At 29.8% G+C, this 15,006-nt stretch overlaps 2 long non-coding RNA genes across 2 annotated transcripts; one reads left to right on the forward strand and one right to left on the reverse strand.

Annotated features, from left to right (window-relative positions):
* Positions 1–91: 91 nt before the first annotated feature.
* LOC112941364 (uncharacterized) lies at positions 92–8,723 on the reverse strand. The gene is made up of 2 exons (XR_003246536.2): positions 8,595–8,723; positions 92–7,038 (listed from the first exon to the last, which is right to left on the reverse strand). It is a non-coding gene; the product is annotated as an uncharacterized lncRNA (long non-coding RNA).
* A 2,603-nt stretch (positions 8,724–11,326) lies between these two features.
* LOC112941365 (uncharacterized) lies at positions 11,327–14,006 on the forward strand. Its single transcript, XR_003246538.2, has 2 exons — positions 11,327–11,452; positions 11,994–14,006. It is a non-coding gene; the product is annotated as an uncharacterized lncRNA (long non-coding RNA).
* The last annotated feature ends 1,000 nt before the right edge of the window (positions 14,007–15,006 follow it).

Below are 15,006 nucleotides of genomic sequence, written 5' to 3' on the forward strand. Positions count from 1 at the left end.
AGGAAATTGTGTTTCCACCTTGGTACAAAAGGATGCGAAGAAAAAAAATGCAGATAAAAAGATAATAATAAACACAAATTATAGTAGGAAATTTTTACAAGCCTCCCTTAAATATTATAATCAGATTTAATATCATTTTGTAAGAATAATTAATTGACAAGTCCTTTGTGTTCGATAATCCGACTCTTCTAGGGTCACCATATTACTTACGAAACCACGTACAATTGCATGTACAATTGGAAGAAAAAATATTTTGTACACGGAGTCCGTAGTATACTCCATGATTATATTACAAATGAGAATGATTAAATAACACAAAAATATCACAATAAAAAAGAAGCTTATTTGATTCAAGGGAGGTACAATGGATACAATCAGTTAAACTGAATCAATGATTATTTCATAAGGAAAGAAGTCAATCAACAAGGATAAAATAAAGATCTCGGAGCAATCAATAAGGAAGCTGAAGATTAGCCTTAACTTTATTCTTGGAAAATAAGCATGTCTACTGCTTTTTTTTTTCAAAGATAAAGTCTCTTAGATTGTCATTTCTTCATCAGAAAATTCAAGTCTTAACATCTCAACACTATTTATAAACCAATGTCTGCAAAGATAAGATGTACACGAGTCTAAAATATGCTACATTCTCAACTCTAGTTTTAACAAGTACTATAGTACTTACTTTCTACTTATTAAAAAAAATAGAGAGAAGAAAATATTGTTTTAAGGCTTGGTATCAAAAGAAATGAGAAACAAAATAAGTTGAGTGTAGATATAGGAACTATATTCAAAACTTGTTTTTACTACAAAGTTCAAAAGACTAGGAGACAACACCCTTGCAACCCAAGGGGACTACACGTAAGTTCTACATTTGATCTCAATCAATATAAAACATCCTATGTCAAGTGGATCTTTCACACTTTCATTTATGTTTGTTTATTCCTGAAACAAAAGTTAACTAGCGACTCTTCTATGTCCATTATCCGAAGAAGAAAATCGAAAAAGAACATTTCACTTCCGGATGATACTACACGAACTACAACATAATTCTACGACCATCAAATCTTAGCTCAAGTAGGAAATTAATCATGGAAATTAGTAAAGATAGATGTACATCCTATGCATTACGCGAAAGATACACACATATTTGTGTATAGGTACCAATTGGATTACCAGTCAATAATCATATCTTTATACGTCACCGCTTACAAAGCCTTGTCTATGAAGAACATAATATATATACTTTATAGCAAATGTGTTGTCTTTGGAAAAACTAATACGACTTACGAAAAGTGAAGTCCAATAAACAGATGAGATACAACAGAGCACCACTCCAACACAAGATGAAGCACCTACCAACTTGATTCAACAATTGGTAGACTCAGGGAAAGCGATAACGAGGACCTATGGCAGCTGGTAGTTTTTACATAGAAAAGGAATCATAAAAAACATGCAGCCTTAGATACAAGCTCAAGTGATAAAAGTATTAGAGTTAATTTATTTGATGCTAATACAAGTAAGTTTATTGAATCTAAAATCTTTATATACAGGAAAAATCCTCATCAAAATCGAGCTATCTCGATGGGTTCTGAATCTACAACATTCCCTGCAAAGAGCTTAAACAAATTGATAGACTAATACGGTCCCAGTATTACGACTAATGATGTCAATAATATTATTAAAGAAAATAAAAAAATTAAGATGATAATAACCTCGCCACTACTATTGTAAATAGTTAGGCGACACAGGCATAAACCTACACGCCTAGTATCATTGGCGGACATATGTTAATAGAGTATGGGTGCTTAAGAAGCTGCTGCCTTTTGCGATTAATACAATTATTTGTGTAAAATATCTAATAACTCATTTAGAACATAATTGGTCACCCGTGATATAAAATTTCTAAAGGTGCCATTACCTACTATAACCCCTAGAAAAACCTCTACCTTATCTTTTGCAGTAACTCCTACTTCACCATCACAATCTACTGAAGCTACACTTTTGCACAATAACAATCTTTCTGAAATCTTATCCAAAGATAATATAAAATTATTAGGTAATATACGAATTATTTTGAGAGAAAACTTAGAAATAATAAAGAACAACCATTAAGATGATTGGATAATAGAGGTGATATTAACAAACTATTGAGAAATACAAATAAATGTTAGAGGTAGACCTATTATCAATTCTCACGTAAAAGATTTCTGGGATGTGATTACACTACATCAAAAATGAGCTTTAGTGACAAATAATTAACAATTGCTTCTAAATATGTATTTTTAGCAGTAACCATCACTCTTTATATATGTTCCTAAAGGTATTAACGATATTGGATCGAATGACAATTAACTAGTGGCGGTAAAAACTTTAACGCTCTCTATTAATGTGTCTATTTATTATTGCTAAAAGAATTTATTGTTCTAGTGTTAGTTGTTATTTTTATAGTATTATGATTAAGGTTTAAAAGGTAGCAAATATATGTGGTTCAATAAGTTCTACAAAAATAGATCGAGTCTTATTTTTTAAAAACAAGACCAATTTTCAACAGTGAGAAGTGTTTTTGTAGATATGGGTATGCACAAATACACCACCTAGGGGTGTACATAACTAAACAAAAAATTGAACTAAACCACAAACCGACTCAAATCGGAAAAAAATCCGACTAGTGGTTTCGTTTGACTTGGTTTGGTGTTGGAATACCCCCCCCCCCGACTATATTTGGGTTGGTTTGGTTTTAACTAAAAGAAATATACCCGAGACCCAACCAACCTGAAGTTATATATATTATTTTAAAATTTTATTTTATACGTAAAAAATAGTTTTATATATAATTTTTAAATATCTCTTATACTTTTTGATATTTTTTATCTATTAATACATTTATTTCATGTTTGGAAGATAGAATTCTTAATGATCTACTAATGAATATAGTCCATACATGTTAGTAATTCTAATAATGTTTAAATAAAAATCAAATTAATGCTAATGCAAAAAGAAAATTAATTCAACACTAAGAATGACAACAATATTTAATATTTGATTTTTAGTTTTTCATAGATTTTGACAATTAAATACAAGATCTAATTTTACTTTCTTTTAATATTTAGTCATGTAACTAATAATTACTAAACTTATTTTAGCATGCTTTAGTACTTTAAATTATGATCATTTTCATTATTACTTATTAATTTGCAATATTTTTTTCACACAATTTTATTTTTATTCTTTTATTGGATATTTTAGTGTCTTAATCATATCATATTTTTTGTTTTTTTCTTGAGAAATAACCTAAACAGATGCTTTTTTGTAGGACTAAAGAAATATTTGAAGTACAAGTAAACTATGTTTGTGTGCAAACTTTATCGAAAAATCCCAAAAATCTGAAAAAACATGAAGCTGGAAAATGCAAATTTTATTGGTTTGGGTTGGTTTATAAATTCAATAATCCGACACAAATGGTTTAGTTTAATATTTGAAAGATGCAAACAAACCCGGTCATGTACACCCCTAACACTACCTACCTAATAGGCATTAAACCCATTCTAATATCAGTATTCCCACACAAAAGTAAGCATAACAATAAAATATTTTTCTTCAAATTCATGTTCATTTCACATACCGAGTTACCAAATTTAATCTCCTTCAATTGGCTTAACTGACCAAACATATATAAGGTAATCTCTTTTTTTGAATGAAATGTTACCATCTGGAATAATACAACTTTTGGCAACATTTGTAATTAAAAAAGAAAAAAACCCTTCAAGGAATTGAGGGCATCTAAAATCATCAAGTTATAATACTCCTTTTTATTTAAACAATAGGTTTTCCTAACTAAACAATACAACCTTATACTTATATTAGAGGAAGATTTCTAGAAACTAAAATGTAGAGTCAACAGGCTCGGTGAAGCTGACTCTAACACTAAGTTCTTCCATACAACAACTCTCAACCACAGTAGAAGAAATAAAATTGTTGCCCTCCTGATCAAAAAGGGTTCCTTGTTGTACAACTTAGTGGACATCAAAGTCCAACAACATTATAATCGTTATATAAATAATTACTAACATCCAAAAAATGAATGGATAATATGCAACAATGATCGTCAAATTAATTAGATCTTGAAAAATTATTTCAAAGATAAAACGAATTGTCATGGAGAAAAAATCATTTTATACAAATAATAATGTGCAACAAACATAAATATAAGGCTAATCTTGTTAAATGGAATCCAACATCAATAGGACATGAACTAAACACGGAAGAATCTTTCAAAATAGGATCAGGAAAAAGAAGGCACATGAGGACTTATACGTGATACAGAAGGGAACTGGATAACTGGATCCATCAAAAATATCTTCAAATCTAGAACGATCCAAACAAGCTATGTGGCCTAGGGGCCAAAATTGCATTAGACAATAGGTTGATTGCATTAAAAGTTATATGGATTGTAGTGAAATTACACATTATTTATAAAATTATTGTCCTTATATATCTATCATCTTAAATGATAGCAGGGCACTACTTTTCAATCAACGGAACCTGCTAGCTAAAGTAGATATCAAGTGGAGAAAGAAGTGACTTACTCTCTAGCTAAGTAGGGGATCTAATCTATCAACAATCATTTCTCTTGCGCACTAGGTTGTTCAACCTTTGTTTTTGTCCAATAAGAGAGAAGCAAACATGGAGGGAACTCTTTGTTTAGGATAATCTACTACTCATGTCTTTTGTAATTTATATTGTACGACCCCTCTACCCACATACTAAACAACAATTTCACAAACAATCCATGTAATAATGCCTATAAGTCTTATTAATATAATATTTGTTTTTACAAACAAATAAAATGGAAAGAGACTCTTATATATTAGAATATGTAATTATTTTAAAAAATATTAAGTGATTTATTATAATTGACACAAATCGATATGTAATAGATATACTTGTTCATAATCCATCTTCAACAAAGAGGGTAGTCGATGATTGTTGGTAAAGTGCTTGAGCACTTAAAACAATGAAAAAAATAATTAGAAATAACAATGATTTAGAACTATAAATAATATAATAGATGATTTGGACAATAATTTTATCATTGGAGAGCAATTTATTAACGAATGACCTAAATTTTTTGCTATAGAAGGGGGTCAGCAAGTAGAAAAATCGAGATCTTTGGAAGCGAAGAAATTTATTATTATTTCTACTCTAAATCGTGTATTTTAAACTTTGAAGATGAAAAAACTAATTTGCAATTTAAGACTTTGAGGCTGATAATTTAGTCTTCAAAGGTTTTGATGATAGAAAATATTTAATATTATTTCAGACCTAGGTATAAGGTTTAGAATTTTTAAAATTTAAATGATGAATGGTGTCTTTTGGTCCAATAAACTAAGACATAGGGCTAGTTTGCAAATTGAGTTTTGAAAATGTCCATTAGCAAAGTTAGTAGAATCTTCAAGAAACCCTAGAGTCTCATCTTTATTTAATATATATAGTTGTGTTCTACTAGTCTCATCACATCATACTGTATGCCTTCCATCTGCGGCGGCTGAGATAAAGAGAACTCATATAAGTTAAGAGGAGGACATCTGTGACGATGAAAAAAATCAATATTTACAGTGCATCATCTCCATAGTTTTTTACAAAATTAAATTAATGAGTAAGCAAGGTGTAAATTCTTTCTATTCACTACTTTTTTTTTCTTTATCTACAACTATTTGTAGTTCATGTCTTGATATTATTCTTACATGACTTGATTTTTTTGGATTCTAGAGTCATGTTTAAATGAATTACCTTTTGAAAATGATTAAACGTATTTCCCTAATAAAATTTACACAATACATCCGCTTACCCCATCAATATTGTTGTCTTAAAAATGAAGTTTAATTCTCTGAATTCTAATTTTCTCCTAAGATTCAAGAAAGCCCTTTAAACCTAAAAAAGATGTTAAATTTATTATTGAGTAACAAGGATAAGATCTAGTCTTTCCAATCTACAAATAGGTATTTATTCATCTTTAGTAAAATATTTATTTTTAAATCGTCTATATCTTAAGAAATAATAGGAGGTAGAATAACCTAGGGAGTATTCAATTTCTCAACATGTTATCGCCTCCCCTCATGACATCTTCCCCCATTTCATCTTCCCTTACACTAAACGTAAAAATAATTGGATGACCGATGGATTGGGTTAAAAATAGATTGACCCATAGTTAAACACATATTCACGAATAGATCACAATCTACTTTAGAAGTTAATATTCGAAAACATTTATATTCTTTTTTTTTGGAAAAAAGATGTGTTTTGATTAAAGAACATGAAACATGAAGCTCATTTTATTTCATATTAATTGAACTTTTGTTGAGTTTTTTAAATTAGCAAAATAAAAAAAATTGATTTTTAGTGGACCTTTTCTTTAGGAAGATATCATTGTTACTGGTTTTAGGAGTTCATTAGTTGTAGGTGTGTTTAGTTGCTTATATTTAGGAATCAGGTTTATATGTAATGTCTATTTATTTGGAGAGTCTCCGATCAATAAGAACATCTATATTTCTGATTACTGTTTACTCAATTGAACTCAATAGTGGTATCAGCGCTAGACTTATAGTGAGTTGTGAAAAAATAAACCGCAACTTACTTGGTATCTTGTAGCAACAAGTGTTGATTACATCTGAAAGTAAAAATTTCATCCAACCTGCTATTCCCTGCTTTGATGGTCACTATTATTATTGGAGCATGTCGATGAAAAACTTCTTGTGTTCAAAGGAGTTCTGGAGCATTATAGAGGCTGGTTTCAGTGAACCAGATTGTGGTGTGGTGATAGCAAAATCTCAACTGAAGGTTTTGGATAAGGAAAGACTGAAGGATGTCAAAGCTAAAAATTATCTATTCCAAGAAATAGATTATCCCATACTGGCATACTGGAGACCATTCTTCAAAAGATACCTCGAAATAGATTTGGGATTTAATGAAAGGAAAGTATGTTGGTACAACAAGAGTGAAACAACAACAACTTGAAGTCCTTCGCAAAGAATTTGAAGTCTACATATGAAAGAAGGGGGGTCATTAGATGAGTAATTTGCCAGAACATTAACCATTGTTAACAAGAAGCGTGTTTATGGTGGAAGACTAGATGACATTGATATTATTTAAAAGATTCTATGATCTATGTCATCAAAATTTGCATGTGTAGTTTGCTATATCGAGGAGTCAAAGAATATTTATACAATGTCAACTGATGAACTACAAAGCTCTTTACTAATACATGAGTAGAGAATGACACCTACTCCTACAGAAGAACACACATTAAAAGTGGAAACTCAATTTGATTCTTCCAACAAGAATGGTTTTGGACGAAGTAATGGTCGAGGTAGAGGTCGTGGGCGTGGCAGAGTACGTGGGCGAGACATAAATTCAAATGGTAGAGGAAATGCACGTGATAATGATCAATAATCTTCTTATGATTCGACATTTGATAAGTTGCACATAGAGTATTATCGGTGTCACATGTATACCAACTATCAGTGTGAATGCATACCTAATTTGCATTCATATAAGGGAGATGAAGAGAAGTAAAATTTCAAAGAATAAGAAGAATAAGAAGAAACTTCGCTGATGGCTTACCTTGCGCAAGATCAATCGCATTCAAATAAATTGTATTTGGACTCAGGTTGCAGCAATCATATGTGGGGTAAAAAATCATCCATTTTTGGGGGTGCGGAATTCATCATATTTTCATCGTAAATGAATATATATATATATATATACATATATATATATATATATATATATATATATTGTAGAGTAAAACATATTTTATTATAAATTTCTTCTGATAATTATTTTGATATAATTATTTCTTCAAGATTATTTATTATATATTTTATATATGAAATATCTTGGGTTCTTTGATACATATATAAATTTTTTTAAATTAAGTAATTTAATAACCTTATTTTTTTCATAGTTTCTATCCAATATTTTAAATATTCATAGCTCATTTTAATCTGACTCTATTTCTAAATCATATATATCTATTCTTTTTATATCTAATTCTTGTAAATCTATTTCATACAACTTTTTATTTAATATATCTTCTAAATTATACTCAAATATTTTTTCCCATATAATTCTTTTTATGTCATCAATTTCTATATTTTTAAGTATATATAAAATCAAAGTTTTATAGCTTCTTATTTCATCATACATTGTAATCATGTTTATTTATTTATGCAGGTTTGTTTTCAATTATTCCTTCCTATCATATTATAATTAAGTTAAATTCATATTAGTTTATTATAAACTAGAGTATCATTATCATGTTTTCCGGTCACTACAAGCATCGTACTTTAGCGGATAATTACTGCTTAACAGCGCCTCAACCTTTTGTACTCCCCTAACGGCATCCCTCGCCTGCCGATTTCCACACTGGGATGGCATAGGCTAGTAGTTTTCTCCCTGTTTCCCGTTTACTAGCAAACTAAAATTCATGATTCAAATATTTCTAGTGTATAATAACTAACATAAATTTAATCAATCATATATATGATATTCAGGAATATATGAAATTAGTTCTGCATAATTGTTAAACAATATACCTTTGTCTCTTGATTTTTCATGCTATCTATAATATCTGACTTGATTTCTGATTTCTCCATTCTTTAACTTAGTTTATATCTTCAGAGAGGTTTTTTGAAAGGGTTTTTATTAACTTAAACTTTTGTTTGTCATTGCCTGCCTTTCATTTACAATTTGGCAATCTATATATACTAAATTCTAAGCCTGCACATAAGTGCGCCTACTGTATACTTTACTACCACTACTATTTACTTTAAGACTTAAAATAAAAACTTAACAAATAACCTCTATACATTGGTTAATAAAAAGTAAAATCTTATTTACAAAGGAATCTTATCTTTGAAAAATATTATCTTTACTTTTACATTTCAACAATTCTTATCTCTTTGTCGGCCATCTTTTTTATCTTTTTCTTCTTTTGTCTTCTCATCATCGCTTTTTTTTTATCTTATCTTGCTTATCTCTTCCGCATTTACTCCAAATCGACATCTGGTATAACATTATCTTCTCCATTACATTTGGAACATCTGTGATCTGGGTATTGTGTCCAATAAGTTTACAGTATCTGATTAATAAGTCTTATGAAATAAATTCTTTCTTTAATGCTCTTGTTGTAGGTTGTACCTTTGGCTTTAATAATAATAAAATCCATCGCTGGACTTCATCCATATCTACCCTTCTTAATCCTCTTGAGTTTTAATATATCATAACTTGGCCACTTGCATAGTAACTCCAGATAGCATTGCCGTTTAAATAATTGTTAGCTAGTTCTTGTATAATTGTTGATATACCAATTATCCTTTTATTTGCATAAAAGTTTGGTATTTCTATCTTTGGCATTTCAGCTTGTTCTTCTATATCTTTTGCTATTATCATATCCTTGGTCAAACCTATCTTTATAACTTGAATTGGTGACTTGATTTCTTCATATAATATCTCAGTTGGCGTGTGTAACTTAATATAAAATAAATTTCCTTTGGTAACTCTCTTGTATATGACGAACGCTTTGTATAATTATGGTATTCCACTTATTTCTTCTCCACCATACGTGTATAAGGTACTTAGTAATCCATAACTGTAGCATATTTTAACTAAGTTTGAACTAGTTTTAGGTTGTGCAATTAATCTATTACACAAAAAATAGAAAATATAAAAGAAGAAGACCCTAGAATAGAATTAATTATATTTTCCTTAGATAAAGTAAAAGTAATCCAAGAAAAATTAGAATTATTGTATGACGAATATCCTTTACGAGGATGGGAAAAACATAAAACAAAACTTAAATTGATTTGATTGATGAAAATAATTTAATAACACAAAAATCATTAAAATGATTTAAATGAATTTTAAATACATATAAGTTAATTACTAAAAAGTGGATATATATAAGAAAGTAATAATAAACCTACAAGTCCGACATTTATTGTTAATAAATATAGTGAACAAAAAAGAGGAAAAAGTAGAATGGTAATTGATTATAGAAATTTAAATGCAAAAACTAAAACATATAATTATCCAATACCAAATAAAATATTAAAGATAAGACAAATACAAGGATATAATTACTTTAGTAAATTTTATTGTAAATCAGGATTTTATCATTTGAAATTAGAAGAAGAATCTAAAAACCTTCCAGCATTCACAATACCACAAGGATTTTATGAATGAAATGTATTACCATTTGAATATAAAAATGCACCAGGTAGATTTGAACATTTTATGGATAACTATTTTAAACAATTAGAAAATTGTGTAGTATATAATGATGATATATTATTATATTCTAAAACACAAGATGAACACATTTGATTCTTAGAAAAATTTATACGTATAATACAACACTCAGGAATAAGTTTAAGTACAAAGAAAGCAGAAATAATTAAACAACAAATAGAATTCCTAGGAATACAAATAGATAAAAATGGAATAAAAATGCAAAAGCATATAGTACAAAAAATAACAACCTCTAATGACCAATTAGGTACAAAAAAGAAATTACAATCCTTTTTAGGATTAGTTAACTTAGTAAGAGAATATATACCAAAATTAGAAGAAAATTTAAAACCATTACAACAAAAACTAAAGAAAGATGTAGAATATCATTTTGATAATAGAGATCAAACACAAATACAGAAGATAAAATTATTATGTAAAACATTACCCAAATTATATTTCCCGGATGAAGATAAAAAAAATTATTTATATAGTAGAAACTTATGCAAGTGAGAAAAGTTATGGAGGAGTATTAAAATATAAATATAATAATAATAATATAGAATATCACTGTAGATATTATTCAGACACAATGATTTAAATGAATTTTAAATACATATAAGTTAATTACTAAAAAGTGGATATATATAAGAAAGTAATAATAAACCTACAAGTCCGACATTTATTGTTAATAAATATAGTGAACAAAAAAGAGGAAAAAGTAGAATGGTAATTGATTATAGAAATGTAAATGCAAAAACTAAAACATATAATTATCCAATACCAAATAAAATATTAAAGATAAGACAAATACAAGGATATAATTACTTTAGTAAATTTTATTGTAAATCAGGATTTTATCATTTGAAATTAGAAGAAGAATCTAAAAACCTTCCAGCATTCACAATACCACAAGGATTTTATGAATGAAATGTAAATAGTAGTGGTAGTAAAGTATACAGTAGGCGCACTTATGTGCAGGCTTATAATTTAGTATATAGAGATTGACAAATTGTAAATTAAAGGCAGACAATGGCAAACAAAAGTTTAAGTTAATAAAAACCCTTTCAAAAAACCTCTCTCAAGATATAAATTAAGTTAAAGAATGGAGAAATCAGAAATCAAGTCAGATATTATAGATAGCATGGAAAATCAAGAGACAAAGGTATATTGTTTAACAATTATGCAGAACTAATTTCATATATTCCTGAATATCATATATATGATTGATTAAATTTATGTAAGTTATTATACACTAGAAATATTTGAATCATGAATTCTAGTTTGCTAGTAAACGGGAAACAGGGAGAAAACTGCTAGACTATGCCATCCCATAGTGGAAACAGGTAGGCGAGGGATGCCGTTAGGGGAGTACACAAGGTTGAGGCGCTGATAAGCAATAATTATAAGCTAAAGTATGATGCTAGTGGTGATCAGAAAACATGATAACAATACTCTAGTTTATAATAAACTAATATGAATTTAATTGAAATATAATATGATAAGGTTATTAAATTACTTAATTCAAAAAAATTTATATATGCATCAAAGAACCCAAGATATTTCATATATAAAATATATAATAAACAATCTTGAAGAAATAATTAGATTAAAACAATTATCTGAAGAAATTTATAATAAAATATATTTTACTCTACAATATATATATATATCAATTTACGATGAACGTATCATGAATTCCGCAGTGGAGTTTTTTATGTTCCTGAGTTAAAGAGCAATTTTCTTAGTATGGGTCAGCTGCATGAAAGAACTACAAAATTGTTATCTAAAAGGGTTATTGCACAATACAACATCTACAGAATGGAAGAATTTTTGAAGTTAAATGATATCCGATCGATTGTTGCCTTTACACAGTAATGACCAAGCATGCTTGACAACAAAAATGGTGGACTCAATTTGGTTTTGGCATATGCGATATGGACACCTCAATTTTAATTGGCAGAGAACCTTGCAGCAATAGAATGTGGTTGGTGGTCTTCCCCAAATCGATGTTACAACCAAAGTTTGTCAAAGCTTTGTTGCTTGTAAACAACATCGTGGATCATTTCCAATACGGAAAGCATGGAGGACTAAGGAATTGTTGCAATTGATTCACTCAGACCTCTATTGTCCAATCAATACAGCCTCAAAGACCAATAAAAGGTATTTTATATCTTTTACTGATTACTATAGCAGGAAGACGTGTGTTAAGTTTTTGCAACAACAAAAATGAGGCTTTTATCCCATTCAAGCAATTCAAGGTCTTTGCTAAAAATGAATCTTGGAAGAAAATCAAAATTCTTGGCACTGATTGTGGTGGTGAGTTCAATTCCAATGAGTTCACAGGATTTTGCGCTATGAATGTAATTTGGAGGGAATTGACATAAGTTATACACCACAACGACATGATGTGTGTGAGAGGAAGAATTGTACAATTTTTAACATGGTAAGAAGCATTTTGGCCACTTCAAGCATCCCAAAAAGCTTTTGGGAAGAGTCAATTAACTGGAGTGTTAAAGTATTGTGTAGGTGTACTATTTTTCAATGAAAAATATGATACCAGAAGCTTGGTACTCTCAAAAACCAAATGTTGATTTTTTTAGGATTTTTGGGTGTATAGTATATTCCCATATTCCTGATGAAAGCCGAAGGAAAACTTGATGACAAGGGAATCCTATGTATTTTCCTTGGAGTGAGCGAATAGTCAAAGGCTTACTAATTGTATAATCCACACACAAAGAAGACAATTGTAAGTCGTGATGTTATTTTTATGAAGCTGAATTATGGGATTGGAATAGTGCAAAAAAACAATCAACCTCAATAGAGGATGAGGAAGTAGAAACAATTATTGAAGTGACAAATCAGAAAGATGGATCAAAAGTGCAGCAACATTTATCCGATGATGTGAGAAACGACCAAAATGGAAGGACCTCAAGTGAAGAACATCCATCAAGAATGACAACTGAACGAAATAAACATCAAATAAGGAGGCCACATTGGATAATTGATTATGTAAGTGGAGATGAGCTTTCTGATGATGATAATACTGCCAATCTTATTTTATTTGCAGATTGTGATCCCATTGCATATGAAGATGCAGAAAAAGACTTAAAATGGCAGAAAGCTATGGATATAGAAATTGAATCAATCAAAAGGAATAATACTTGGGAGCTGACTGATCTTCCACAAGGCTAGAATACCTTTGGCCTAAAGTGGGTTTACAAAACCAAGCTAAATGAAAAGGGTGAGCTTGACAAGTACAAAGCATTACTGGCAGCGAAGGGATACACTCAGAAGTTTGGCATTGATTATGGTGATCTGTTTGCTCCGTTCGCTAGGCTCCATATTGTTCGACTGATAATAGCTATGGCTGCACAAAATTCTTGGCCAATTTATCAATTGGATATAAAGCCGACATTCTTCATGGTAATTTACATGTACGTGTATATATTGATCATCCTCCTGGATATGTAATGCAAGGCAGTGAAGCAAAGGCATACAAACTGAAAAAAGCTTTATATTGGTTGAAACAAGCACCTCGATCTTGGTACACTTGTATATAGGCTTATTTTGAAAAGGCAGGATTTTATAGATGTCCATATAAGCATTCTATTTTCAATAAATTTAGTACCTCATCAAAATTTTTGATTGTTTGCCTAAATGTAATTGATTTGATCTACACAGGAAATGAAAAAAGTATGATGGGTAATTTTAAACAATCTTTGATATCAGAATATGAGATGTACGATCTAGGTATGATGTGCCATTTTCTAGGCATTCAAGTAGTACAATCTGCTTCATGAATTTTTATCATGCAAAATAAGTATGCTCTAGAGATCTTGGACAAATTTCAGATGAGTAGTTGTAAAAAGGCCAGTACTTCAGCTGATTCAGGATTAAAGTTGGCAGTGGATCTTGAAGGCAAGGTTGGGAACTTACTATATTAAACTGCTACTAGACTAGACAAAGCATATTTTGTGAGTTTAGTTAGCAGATTTATGGGATGTTCAACCGATTTTCATCTTGCTCCTGCAAAAAGAATTTTGCGTTACATAAAAGGTTCCACTGATTATGGTATTTTTTATAAGAATGAAGGAAAATCTGCTCTTGTTGGTTACAGTGACAGTGATTATGCAGGAGATTTAGATGACAGAAGAAGTACTTATATGTATGCTTTATGTTAAGTACAGGGGATGTATCATGGTCATCAAAGAAGGAACAAATTGTTACTTTGTCAACAACTGAATCAGAGTACATTGCTTCAGCATCAGGGGCGTGTCATGTTATTTGGTTGAAGCGAATACCTGAAATGTTACATCAGCTTCACCAAGAACCAACAATGAGTTACTGTGACAATAGTTATACAATCGAGCTCTGCAAGAATCCGATATTACATGGGAAAAATAAACATATCGATGTGCGCTATCATTTTCTTTGAGATCTTGTAAATAAAAAAGTCATAGATTTGGTATTTTGCAGAAGTGAATATCAGGTTGCACATTTACTAACTAAGCATCTTAAGTTGGGTCCATTTATGAAGCTGCACGAATTACTTGGTGTTTAGTTAGAGAATGATTGTAAAATAATGCTATGAATAACATCTGGTTTAAGAGAGGCTGTTGAGTGTTTTAATTTAGCAAAATAAAAGAATTGGTTTTTAGTGGACCTTTTCTTCAGGAAGATATTATTGTTACTGATTTTAAGAGTTCATTAGTTGTA

The sequence above is a fragment of the Solanum lycopersicum genome, chromosome 4 (assembly GCF_036512215.1).
Source record: "Solanum lycopersicum chromosome 4, SLM_r2.1".
NCBI classification, from domain to species: domain Eukaryota; kingdom Viridiplantae; phylum Streptophyta; class Magnoliopsida; order Solanales; family Solanaceae; genus Solanum; species Solanum lycopersicum.